Below are 13,004 nucleotides of genomic sequence, written 5' to 3'. Positions count from 1 at the left end.
CAATATAGATGCCAGTGAACATTTAAGTGCTCTTGATAGTTAAGGTACAACCACTGCTGACTAATATTATGGGAGATGCTGTTTACCAACTGGGGCAGCTGTGTCACTTCATGCTTTTCCCATTAGAAAGGATTCATGTGACCTTTTCTTTGAAGAATATTAATTCATGCTGTGTTTCAAAAATGTTTTTGAGATGAGACAGAGGAAATCCAGTCTGGTTGGAGAAGCACCGTTGAAAGAGCAAGTTTTCTGCCATCTTCAGGAAAGCAGCAGAGGCTGCTGCTTCTCCTTGAATTAGAAGTCAGCAGGCAAAGAAAGCACCCACTCTCTTTTGCTTTATCATTCACCGTAAGGCTTCAAACGTTCTAGCAACACCTTGATTTAAAATCAACGAAAGTGATTAAGGAGATTGTGTGTAGTATTAATACATATTCAGGGGTTTAAAAATGCACAATTAGAACCTGGGGAGCCAATTCTAAAAAACTAGGGATTATTGTCATTTTAGAAACTTTTATTTACTTCTTTTCCCTAATGATGTTTATATTTACCTCAAGAGATAATTTTATAGGAAAAAAAAAGCACAATAATCTTGTGACCATGGCAGTAGCAGTTAAAACAGGCACTATTCCAGCAAAATTCTTGCTTGATTCTGAGAGTTTGCAGTTTTGAAAAAAGAAAAAAAATCATTTGAGCAAAATCTAAAAATAAACATATTCGTGTGAATTTTATGAACTTTGAATCTGCTTCTCATTCCTTAGAAGCAATAACATAGGATTAATTTCAAAATCTTCAGCTACTTCTACCACTTAAGCAGAAAAAAAATTCTGAGCTCATTCAATCATACAATTCAGCAAAAGATAATTCAGTGTTGCTGTAAATTGGTGAGTCTTCATAGATTGTGAGGAACTGGAGGAAGCTTGAAGAAATATCTCTTCTGCAAATAAGAAGATAAAAGCATTTATTTTTTTTTTTAATTTCTTTAAAACTCCTCTGGATGTCAAATGTAATCAGAAATGTCTACATTAATTTTACTTTTTAAATGTATAAGTGCATTGAATTTTAGAGCCTTTGCTGCAAGTTGGGAGCACACAGAATACAATAAAATGCCATAAATAGCACATTCTTAAAGATTTTTTTTCCATTTTTGAACTTATTTAACACAAATTTTTGTTCCCCTAATTGTTTTGTGTTTTTTTTTTCCACACATTCATATACTCAAATTATAGATAAATAAAATACTCTGAAATCCTTATTTTTATATGCATAAATTGTGCAATTTTTAAGGAAATAACACCATAAGGCTATGAAGTGTGACAGCTGACAATAATGCCAAAAAATCAAACCTCCAAAAGAAAATGCCAACTTCTAGTGCAAGGTAAGAGCTTGAACTTCAGTTTCAATTAATATAGACGTCTGGGAGGAACAAGATTTTAAATAAATCCTGCTTTCTTGTGATATTCTGATGAGGTATAATTTCAGTATCTCTTATGGTGCACTGGTATGCTTGTCTAAATTCTGGCAGCATGTTGCTTATTTTGTCCCATAGTCGCAGTATTAGCATTCACCGCCCCCTCCGTAATGGGGTTTACATTGTAAATAGTTTAGAATTGACTCTGTTACAAAATTCCCCAGCCTTAAATTTAAATTTTCAATAATATTTTTTTTTCTCCTGAGGAAAAAGATATTATTTCTCTTTCTTCCTAGATAGGAAAATAAACAAGTAGCAGAGAGAGTTGGAGTTCTGATCTTAATAACTGGTGAGTTTTGTTTTGTTTTTTTTTTATTAATAGCAGAATAGGATAATTGTCTTGTAATTTTAATGAATGAAGGAGTCTGTGCAATTAAGAAATAGTAGTAAAGGATCCTTAAATCATAGAAAAATGTGTGCCAGATTCTGCCAGAATGATAATTTGGGGGTGGTAATGCTAATGTCAGGATGCAGCCAAACTCTTTAATTATAAAGTTGGAAGGTATGTGTTTCTGACCAGGCTGCACTTGCTGCAGCTGTGCAGAACTTGCACCACTGAACCTTCTTCATGCAAAGAGGAGAAGGTGATGAGGCAGCTATATGTATTTTTTCAGCCTATGAAATAAAGAAAAGCATTTCAAAGCCTGCGTTCCCAAAAAGCCAGGCCAGTTAAGAAAATATTTGATTACGGCTTGTTCTCTGGCTTCTTAATATCTTAGGTTCTTTTTTCCTCATTTCCTTGTGTAGAGGCAGTTCTATAAACAACAGATTCCACCTCAGCAGCTTTGCTGCTATTTGAAAGGTGAGTGAACTCTCTAATTAGAGGAACACAATTTCTACTTGCTGCTCCTCAGCATGGCTAGGGAAAGCAAAAAGTAAACAGAGCACAGGTGCCTGGTCACACATGTGATCTATGATGTGGAGCATTATAATGAGAAGAGAGCTGGCTTGCAAGGGAAATGTTCTGGCCCTTTTAATTACACCTCGTGCATCAAGCTGTAGTTCTGTTGTCAGGGAAACTCCATTGGTTTTTTTTTTGTTTTTTTTTTTTTCTCCTTGTGAATAGCTGCCAACATAAAGTCCCATACGTTGCATGGAGACAACCCTGGGAAGGACCAGTTCTTCTCCTTTGGAAAGTACTTCAGAGGCCACTCAAGGGATGGGGTAACATCTCAGCTGCTTCTCCGTTGTTTAAATGTACTAGAGCAGTCTCTCCATTCTCATCCTACTACCTCGAGTGCATTAGACTGAAGTGGGAAATTGCAGTGTGGTTTTTAATGTATTTTCTGATATCAAATCTCTTTCACTTTCTAGGTCTCAAATCAACTTTCTGCTGTTGTTTTCTCTACTTGTCCATGTTCACTTTCCCTGTGCCCTATGGCTGATGAGAAAGTTCCTCTTTTCTAAGAGACCACTATCTGGGAAAATCATGAAGATCTGAATTCAATCTGCAGTGACAATAGTATCATTTATGAATGGAGAGTCCTGCCTGTCTAACTTGCTGCCCAATGCTTTCATATAGCTTATAATGCATATTGTAAAATGCATAACATATACTGCATAATACAAAATGGCAATAGAGAAATTCGTAACCATTTACAAACTACAAAAGTGGTCTGTAAATGAGAATGAACTACTTTATATGATAATTTATTATTTTAAACCTTTGTTCAAAGTTCACAGTAGACCAATTGTCTTGTGATTCTCCTATAACCAGTGAGAAGTTAATTCATTGCTCTTTCCGAGCTAGTTGCATACTCAAAAGTAGACATGAGAGAACTTAAAGTATTTTTTCTATCATGGGAGTATGACTCATACGCTTTTATCTGTACTCATTCTCTTGCCAGCAGTGTTGTTAAGTCTTCCAGAGAAAGAAGATGACTATACAAATAAATCTGAAATTTTATTAAAATGCTCATGTTCATTTTAATAAATAATATAATCTTTAAATCTTAAGTGCAAGGGGGAAAATGGTATTTTTTTATTCAGTATCTTCTGCACTTCACAGTAGAAAAGATATCTGGAGTATTAAGCATTTTAAGCCATAATGGAGATATATCTGGCAATGCAGTTTCCTCTGAGTTACAAGATAAAGATCTTTGACCTGCTAGTTAGAGGCCTGCCATAGTCCGGGCACTCCATTCCTTTGCATAGCAGTTGCAGGTCTTGTCTGCATTACTCATGTAGTTTATAAGATATTCAAACAGTCTAGTCTTATGTGTAATGTTTGGTGTACTGTAACTGTATCTAAGTTGACCCTTTGCCAGCAGTATTCAGTGAGGAAAAAAAAAAAACAACCAACATTTCTATTCCCAACTCTGAAATGGCATTTGTAAAACTTCTGTCTTCAGCTGTTTTTCAGGCCTGATCTCTCTTGAAATATATCTATATAGGTATGTTCTAAAACTGATTCTTTATCTGGAGGGGTCTTACTGGGAGATAATTTTCTTTATTTAATGTGCACTACACTGTCATCAGTGAGAAATCCCAGGCTGCATTATCTTCAGATTAATGTAAATACTGCAGACTAATGTAAATGCTGGGCTACTGCCAAGTAAGTCTTTATTCATGGAACGTCTCTGTGCTGTACCTCATACAGCACTTTCCATGAGAGGCAAGTCATTTTGGGGAGTATTTGGCATGTATAATCATGTACATTATTGGAAACCTGCCAAATATTCCCTTTGTTCTTACCTTAGGTGTTGTTCATGGACACTTTCTTGGAAGAATTGTAGAAGTTAATTTTATTGGCAGAGAAGCTGTTGGTTTAATATCTTTCAAGAATATTTTAAGATTACTAATACAGTAAAAGTGCTCAAGAAAATATTAATTCAAACTATGTAAAATTAAATCAATAGAGGTTTTGTTTTTACTGTTTACTGAAAATGGGTCATGATAACTAATATATTTATCCTGGATAAGTGTCCTGATATCTGCAATTAAACTTAATTTACTTGCATTCTCAATTTTATTGTTATAGCAGTGTTTTGTTTTTTTTTCTGAAAAAAAAAAAAAAAAAAAAAAAGTGTCAAGTACTTACACTCCTCTAACTTATACATTAATCTGGACATAATTAATGCATTTTGTCTTGCTTTATACAGAATTTGTTGGAACTTTAACATTTTTTCAGTCACTTCTGAATATCTTTATGGGAATAGAGTAGAGAAGAGTGGACTAGGATAGTTCACTTGGAAGAGATCTTCAAAGATCATTGAGTCCAACTGCATGAACATTTTAGAGCTAAAGTTAGGGTTTCTGAGGGCATTTTCCAAATGTCTCTTGAACGCTAACAGGCATGTGACAAAACCATCTCTCTAGTAAGCCTATTCCAGTGTTTGACCACCTGTATGGGAACTGCTGAGTCACGGCCTGAACCTCTGATTGATCACCTGAGGCGAGCAATGAGTGAGCCAGAGGAGCACAGGTGAAGGCAATTCTCCTGTGCTGCTGGAAGGGGTGGAGCCTGGCTCCACTCATCCTAGACTTATTTAAGAGCTGGCTACCAGTGGGAGAAGATCTTGTCTAGAGATCCTCTCTTTTGGTGTTTTTTTTGTGGGTGAGCCAAGCATACGAGTAAGTCCTCCATTTATTCTCTCTTGTTATCTTAGTCTATTTTGCCTCTCTTGTTCTTTTTTGTGATTATAGCATCTTAATATCCATTGATTATACAACCACCTCAGAAATGAACATCTCCATTCGGGTAGGACAGGGTTTCCTGTCCCCCTATGCCTCATCACCAATTTGTTGCATTCTACTTTGAGCTTTTTTTCTGAATAGCAAAGTCCTTCCTAGTCTTTATGTTATGGAACACATAACTAGGGAATCCTTCCTTGCTAAGTTTTCTACTCCAAAAGTCATAGTACCTGTAACAGAAAAAGTGGTTCATTGTAAAAACCTGATTGAAATTAGCATATACCCAGGAAGTAGGTAAGGAGTCACCCTTTTCTGATCCCAGAGGTATATACGAGTACATTTAATATACTAAAGTTGCAGAAAAATTAGTATTTTTTCTTCTTGACATCTAACCAGCACATCGTCTTTTCTGCCATATTGTTTGTATGCTATCTCCTTATTAAGGTACTTGTTATTTTCATTAAAAATAAATCTATTCTTTTAATATTTTAAATAAGTGATAGCACATAATTGTTTCTTCATAGAAATATCTTCCAGGGATATTTAATGTTATGGAAAATCTTCTGGAGTAATGTTTGAACATTCACTTTTACTGTAACATTCTGTTCTATAAAAAGTGAACTTTATATTATAAATTGTAAAAAAGAAGAGATGACAACTGTTTTCCATATGATTAGAGCACTGAATGATAAAATGTAGAACTGCTTGCTGATGTTGGGTAATTTTCTTATGAACCTCTTAAAAATAGCACCAAAGCTTAAAAAAAAAAAAAAAAAAAAAAAAAGTTTGCAGTACTGCACCCTTGACTTTGTGGAAGCTTTTCATTTTATTGAAAATTATTCTCCCACACAGTTGTCTATAATCCATGTCTATGTCCCAAATAAAAAAATAAAAATTGATCACTGCTGGAGGAAAAAATGACTGTGAGTTTAACTGGACTGTGGTTTATAACACATAGATGTTGAGCAGTATTCTTTGTGTGAGCTCTTATTCCACCGCCAATACAGAGTAGTTTAAAGAAATTAGGGTAGGAAAACCCTTCTATGTCACAGAGGAAGAAATGCACACAGACTTCTCACACTGGAGTAGCTGACACGCTGTAAAATTACAGTCTAGCTTTTTCCTGATAACTCATGTCATTATTTCATGTAGACATTCATGTAGCCAGTCCTCTAGTTGCTCTGTATCGCAGTAATTTCCAGTTCAGTCTACGAGCCTTACTTATTGAGATTTATGGCCATTGATGTAGCTCCACTTACATGTTTAAGAATGTTGTATGACTAGACTATGTAGGAATGATAAATCAGGCCACAGTAGGGGTGATACAACACTGTGATGTTCATCTAACAGAATATTACTGTGTACAGAAGGCCAAATAACAGATACAAAACCTAGAAGAAACAAACAAGCTTGTAAAACTTAACTTTCCAGTCAGGATATACTTGTTATCTGTATTATATGAGAATCAATTAATGCTAACTGCATAATTAAATCAATTATAGATGAACTACTTAATTAAGTCTTAACTGCACTTTCATTCCATCAATCTGCTGATGGCGATATTTCTCCTTCTAATAAGGAACGCTGTGTGGTCAGAATGTTTCTTGGGCTCTTTGGTAGCCTCTAACAATGATGGTATCTCTGAAGCATACCACAGGCAGTATGTGAGTAAGCCTTCTTTGCGCACCTGAGCCCCAGCAAAGCCGATTTAATACATGAAGGTCTGGGGCTCTGCAGTAGAATTTGCAGTCTACCACTGTAGGACTCAGTTGTTCCAAAACTGGGTTGTCTTACTGTCTTAGGCAGTGAAGCTCTCTCAGTGTCACTGAGACATCTGTTAAAATGTGCATAAGAGGTTGAGAGAGGTATGGCAGAGCTAAGAGAAACAATTTAGCAGAGATGGTGCTCAAAGAGATTTTCTGGAAATGAGCAAGGAAGGAAGTCAAGCAGCCTTCCAGTGGGCAGCAACACAGCTCTTATTGTTATGAATTCAAGAAAAAAGAAGAAATAATAATTACAGAGACTATCCATAGAGAACTGAGAGGACCCTTAAGTTAAGCACTATGCAGAGTGGATGGACCTGTCTGATTTAAATAGAGCTATTCCTGAGCAGTGTGGCGATGAGTCCTCACATCTATTGTGAGAGTGCAAGATTGACACATGGCAGCAATCTGTGCAACCTATGTTGTCTCCTTGCATAATGTTACAATCTTTAAATACAATTTTTCCTAATGTTACCTAAGAGTAGTTTTACTTATTACTTTCCATGACTGAAAGTATGTATTTATTCAACAAGTGCTATAAATTGAGCAGAACAAGAGCTTGTTCACTGAGAGAAGAAGATGGGTGAAGAAGAGTAGGAACAGAGATGGCAAACTCTACACCTCTTTAACACAAATTTCTAACAAAATGCTTCCTAAAGAAACTGAAAACAATCACACAAAACCCAAACTATAAAAGCAAAACAAACCAGCCAAACAAACAGATTTGCTCAATTTTTTGCTTAATTTTTGCTTAATTTTTGAACCATTAACAAGTTAATATGAAATCAGAGAGCTTCCAAAACTAAAATTAAATCAAAACTCTAATATACACTGGAGTGGTTGTTTTTTTATTTTTTTATTTTATGATTGGCAGTATTTAATGCAACCATCAACAACTTATTAGATCCTTTGTGAACTGGATTAAATGTTATTTTAAGATTCATCCTCATGGAATAATGCTGTTTATGCCAAACTGCTGAACTCCTACATCGAAAATGTTTGGATACTTTGTAATTTATTTACATGCAGGTTGATATCTGACATGTACAATTTTGTGGGCTTCTACAACACTGTGTTCCTGTAAAAATGTTCTATTTTCTGATATTTTCCAATTCTGCCTGTTCTCACCCTATTCCTCATTGACAGTCCACCACCAATTAAGCTTCATGGCCAGTACTATACATCAAAACTAAAATACATATAAGTAAATAACTTATTTATTGAAATATACCATGTCAAAATTGCCAGAATTCACACTCAGTTCAGGCAAAAATTAAGTAGAAGTTTCAAGTTTCACCTGGAATGAAAATGAAGCATTTTAGGAAGGGAAAAAACAAATGCTTAGCAGTTTAGAAAATGCTAAAATGAGTTGGACGCTTCTATAAATAACATTAGCAACATATGGAATGCTGATGTATTTTCATATAAATTTGTAATCAAAGACAATTGCTATGTGTGGAATTGCTCTTGACTCTCATTTTTTATTCTCCATTCAAGGTAAGACTTTTAAGGGTTGTTCTCATTCTTCTGATACATTTGCATGTTGCACAGACTACACAGGAACCTACTGATCCACTACAACCTTGTAATAGACTTGTCAAGGGAATTTTGAGTGAAAATTTTCTCTATATTTTTGGAGTGTGTCCTGATTACTACTGTGGTGGTTTTTTTTTTTTTTTTTTTTTTTTTTTTTTTTTTTTTTTTTTTTTTTATATAAATTAATTAATTTATTATTGTTGTACAAGGAAAGCACTAAACATTTCACTAAAAGGAAGAATCAGTGTATAACTGACATTAATGAACAGGGTGAAAAACACATCATTTTCCATTTTGTCAAAGACAATGTTACTGTTTCCAGCCACATTCTAGTCATAAATTTCAACTTTCTGTTAAAAGTAAGAAGTGCAAGCTTTCAGAAAATTGCAATCCAGATTTGCAATGAGAACGAGACATTTTTGTAAAGTGCAATTTGCAAACCTAAAACTGTTGTTCTAGTCAATGGAAAACAGAGATGAAATTGACTTTAAAAATGAATTTTTATCTATTTTTGTTTAGAATTTTATGGAAACACAAAGGAAACTAGATGAATTGGAACAGAAAACCTTCTAAACAGTAATTTTTCTTCTTTTTTTTTTTTTTTCTTCCTGCTTTTGGCTAGATTAAATGCAGGGAAATAAAGCACACTTGGAGCGCATTTCCTCACTTCCACATCTGCATCTGACCAGGTTTCCCTGAGAAGTACAGGCTACTAAAAATGATGATATTTTTTATCCAACAACATATTAAACTTCTATCTACTTGAGGCAGATCTGTAGAATACAGAAGCAGCTGGATCCAGCTGAGGCAGGGAGGTGGGTTGGGGGAGGGTGATAAGCAGGCAATTTTTGTGGCTTCTGTAGAAGCTGCAACAATAGAGTGAGACTATCCTACAGGCCATTTTCACTTTATCTTTTCTCCTGGGCTACATATCTTCCTCCTAATATTATCATAATTTATCACACCTTTAAGATTCGTCTTGCTGGCACAATGCTTTTAGATCATGGACCTTACATTCATAATTGATTCTTCAATGGGTTATCTGTGGCTTCTTTTTCATAGGGTATCCAAAAATTTAGAATTCAATTCCTTGACTTTCATTCTTCTTCATGCTGCTCTCCAAAAGGGTATCTGACAATTTCTGCTCATTGATTTTTGTGCTATCTATACTCATTTTACAGCTATACTATGTGATTTTACTAAAAAATAAGGGCTAAACCTTTTCTTCTAACTTAACTTGTAAATCAGAGAAAATATTTTATACTTGGTGAAGACCACTAGCTTTAGCTTTTCAGGTGAAAGTTAACAATTTGCATCAAAACCAGCTCTGCTCACTTTTGCAGGCATTTGTAGTTACTATTTTTGTAAAAGAAACTGCAAAGGATAGAATGTTGTGTTGCAAGCAGCGAATGCACGCAAACAAAAATTACATTTTGCCTATAATTCTAGATTTCCTACTTCTGGAATGTACCACTTGCTAAGGACAGGCAATAGATAGACATACAGATGCAATAAATCAATAGGGCAATAAATAATCCCTGAACCGAGGGATCTTCTCCCAAGGAAGATGTGCTGATCTACTGTGAAGTTTATAAAACACAGGTAATTTTTAGGCCTTGCTTTTTGCTCTAAGGGTAACCTGATATGATATGGTCTCACTATGCTAGGATCTCATGACATCTGAGGCTGCAGGCCAGGAGCAGTGAGGAGTGTGTTTGGAGGAGTTTGCTGTTGCTCCTTCTGCCACCACTGTTTCCTCCAACAGTCACTGCAGTGGCGTTACTTAGTTTGAGATGTGAAAAAAGTGCAGTGTTATCTCCCTTAAATTGTTGTTGTAAGTATACGGATCATTAGCCTCTCTTTAATTTGTCTCTTAAGAAATTCAGTATTTTGCTGGATTCTCATTAATACCTAAAAATGCATCAAGTGCAATTTTAAATATCAAAGAGGAAAGATTATTTCTCTCTTCCATATAAATAACATGTTTCTTGGCTTTTTAGGACTTCGTTCTGTGTCCATTTTAAGTTCCATGCATCATGTTCTTTGTGGAAATAATTAAATGATTTATCACCTTATCATCTGCTGTGACACTTTTTTGTTTTTCTTCTTCTGAGTAATGCAAGAAGAAATGTCTGATAAGTGACATTCTTTACTTTGACAAAATCAAAATCAGAGTGGTAAGTTAGCTGGAATTACAATAAGACAGAACACCAGGTATATCAGCACACTCACTTCTTTTACTCACTTATATTTCAGTCTTATGCACTGTAATAAGTATTAATTGAGTAAAGTATTTTTAAATACAGTAATGTGAATGAAATTGTACAGGTAACTGCTGCTTAGATTACTGAATATCATTAATTATGCCAAAGTTTACAAGCATGAGGTTGCATTTAAGATTAATCATTTGTCATTTCAAATATAATTGTTTATTACTTCTTAACTTTATGGAAAAACAAAAGCTATACTAACTTTATTTTGGCTGTTTATTGGTTAGTGTGTATATAATATATGGACGTAACATCATATATAAGACGTTATTTAATTAAACCCACTGCTGTGTGATAGGAACAATGTCCTATTAATAGATAATGAACATTTTTCTCTAGTTGAAATGATAGATCTTGAACTTTTAGAGCAGATGTCACAGACTTTTAAGAGATAAAACTGTGTTAATCTCAGTTTGTAATAGGATCATTCCAGCTATCCAAAATCAGAGAAGTAGAGAAAATTGAGAGTAATGTCCCACAGGATTGTGTAATTAGTAACACCTGCAGGCTCTCACTTCTTCTCTGACTTTATGCTAACTTTCTTCTAGTCTACGGTCTGCAGCAAACCTGTGATAACTGGGGAAAAAAAAGGTGTCTGGTTGGAGTTTCATTGTACAGACATCTCAAGGACAGAGGTAGAGTAGTTTAAACACCAACTCTTGCTCAGGGCTATGCCTCAGGGTGCAGCTGAACGCTTTCAATGCACTAGAAACATTTTCAGATACTGTCTTTAAAAATAGGGTAACAGCCTGTCCTAGTTCCATATTTCATGATCTCTCAGCCATTTACCACACTAAGCAATGCTAGTAGATCTTATAAGCACTGGATGCTTCCACAGAACATGAAAAAATCTCTAGTGAAACACATGAATTTTCACTTTGGATAACCAGCCTGTGCAACTGAACATGATAAACCAATATTAACATGCCTTAGAAGGTAAAAAAGTTCTCACATAATGAAACTAAGGAATTACAGCATATGAATTAGCTCTATAGTGAGGTCAAGGGACCTTATCCCATTTCATTCCCTTCTGAAATACACAGATTTGAAACTGAGCTTTTGCAAATACGTACAGATGGGCTTCCTTAAATGATCAACTGACTGCCTAAGATTCAGTTGTACTGTGTTTATATTTAAATTCAAGCTTTATTATTGTTCCATAACGTATTTCTGTATTTAATTCATGAATTCTTTCGGTGGCATGGCTGTTTAGCACACTTGCAAAATTGACCAAAGCTTTCTTTGGCCTTGAAACTAATGGGAAGAGGGGGTGCTGTCATTTTCAGATCAAATAGTCACTAGGGTATTTTTGTTTGCTTTGTTGTGTTTTGTTTCTGCTCCTATTTTTGCTTTTTTCTATTATTTCAGCATAGAAGTGTGTTATGTCTTATGGAATTATACTCAGAATATAAAAAGTTAAGTCCAGTCATTGTAAACTTACTGAAGAAATTAGCATAGCTTATGTCAGAAAGAAAGTTACATAAAGATTTATTAAACCAATGCTTCACCAAATTTTGATGAAATACAAATCACTTATCCTGTTTAAGATGCAGCATAGTAATTTTGTTGGAATTATGGTACTCTTCATTCTTAAAGGATCATCAAATGATTCAGGTTGCTCCGGAAGTAATGCCTCCAATTTTATTATGTTGGCCAATGACATCAGAGACAATGTTGGTGGTACAACTGTAGATGTAGAGTCTTCACACCAATGTTCTGTTATGCTTTGTTATTGTGTAACAGATGGCAGCAGAGAGGCAGTTTAGCAGAATAGCATCTGACATGGAAGTGAGTATGAAGATAAGGTGTGGAATTGAATTCCTCCATGAAAAAAACTGCACCCACTGACATTCAGTAACACTTGCTGAATTTTTATGGAGACCAAAAAGTGGATATGAGCACAGTGAAGCAGTGGGTGTTGCACTTCAGCAGCAGCAACATGGAAAGACAGTCACAATATGGAAGGCCATGCACAGCTATTGTAATATCATGAAATGAAAAGCGTCTCAATTATCTCATCTGTGCAAATTGGTTAACAGTGGTGGCTATGTTGAAAAAAGTGTTTTGTAGCTGAGAATTTGCTCTAGCAAATAGTGTTATTTTGCTCTGTTGTAGTTTTCATGGAAATAAATAAGAGGCATTATTTTCAGAGCAACCTTTGTATACCTCAATAATACTGGAAGAGCTGAATCTGAGTTGAAAGTATGTTTGTATTTCTGCTGGTATGTGGAGGCTGTTACTGTGAGACTACTGCTGGCCATCAGGGCTTTCTACTAGAACTACCTAACAGACCTGCAAAAAATGTCCTTGCCATTTCCATGTGCACAGAATCTG

The 13,004-nt window shown here is 35.1% G+C and overlaps 1 long non-coding RNA gene across 1 annotated transcript; it reads left to right on the top strand.

Moving 5' to 3' along the window:
* Window positions 1-2,533: 2,533 nt before the first annotated feature.
* Window positions 2,534-3,765, top strand: LOC128072286 (uncharacterized). Its single transcript, XR_008202197.1, has 2 exons — window positions 2,534-2,665; window positions 2,783-3,765. It is a non-coding gene; the product is annotated as an uncharacterized LOC128072286 (long non-coding RNA).
* The last annotated feature ends 9,239 nt before the right edge of the window (window positions 3,766-13,004 follow it).

The sequence above is a fragment of the Tympanuchus pallidicinctus genome, unplaced genomic scaffold (assembly GCF_026119805.1).
Source record: "Tympanuchus pallidicinctus isolate F22 unplaced genomic scaffold, pur_lepc_1.0 scaffold10, whole genome shotgun sequence".
Classification (NCBI taxonomy): domain Eukaryota; kingdom Metazoa; phylum Chordata; class Aves; order Galliformes; family Phasianidae; genus Tympanuchus; species Tympanuchus pallidicinctus.
This window is presented reverse-complemented; position numbering and strand designations above follow the sequence as displayed.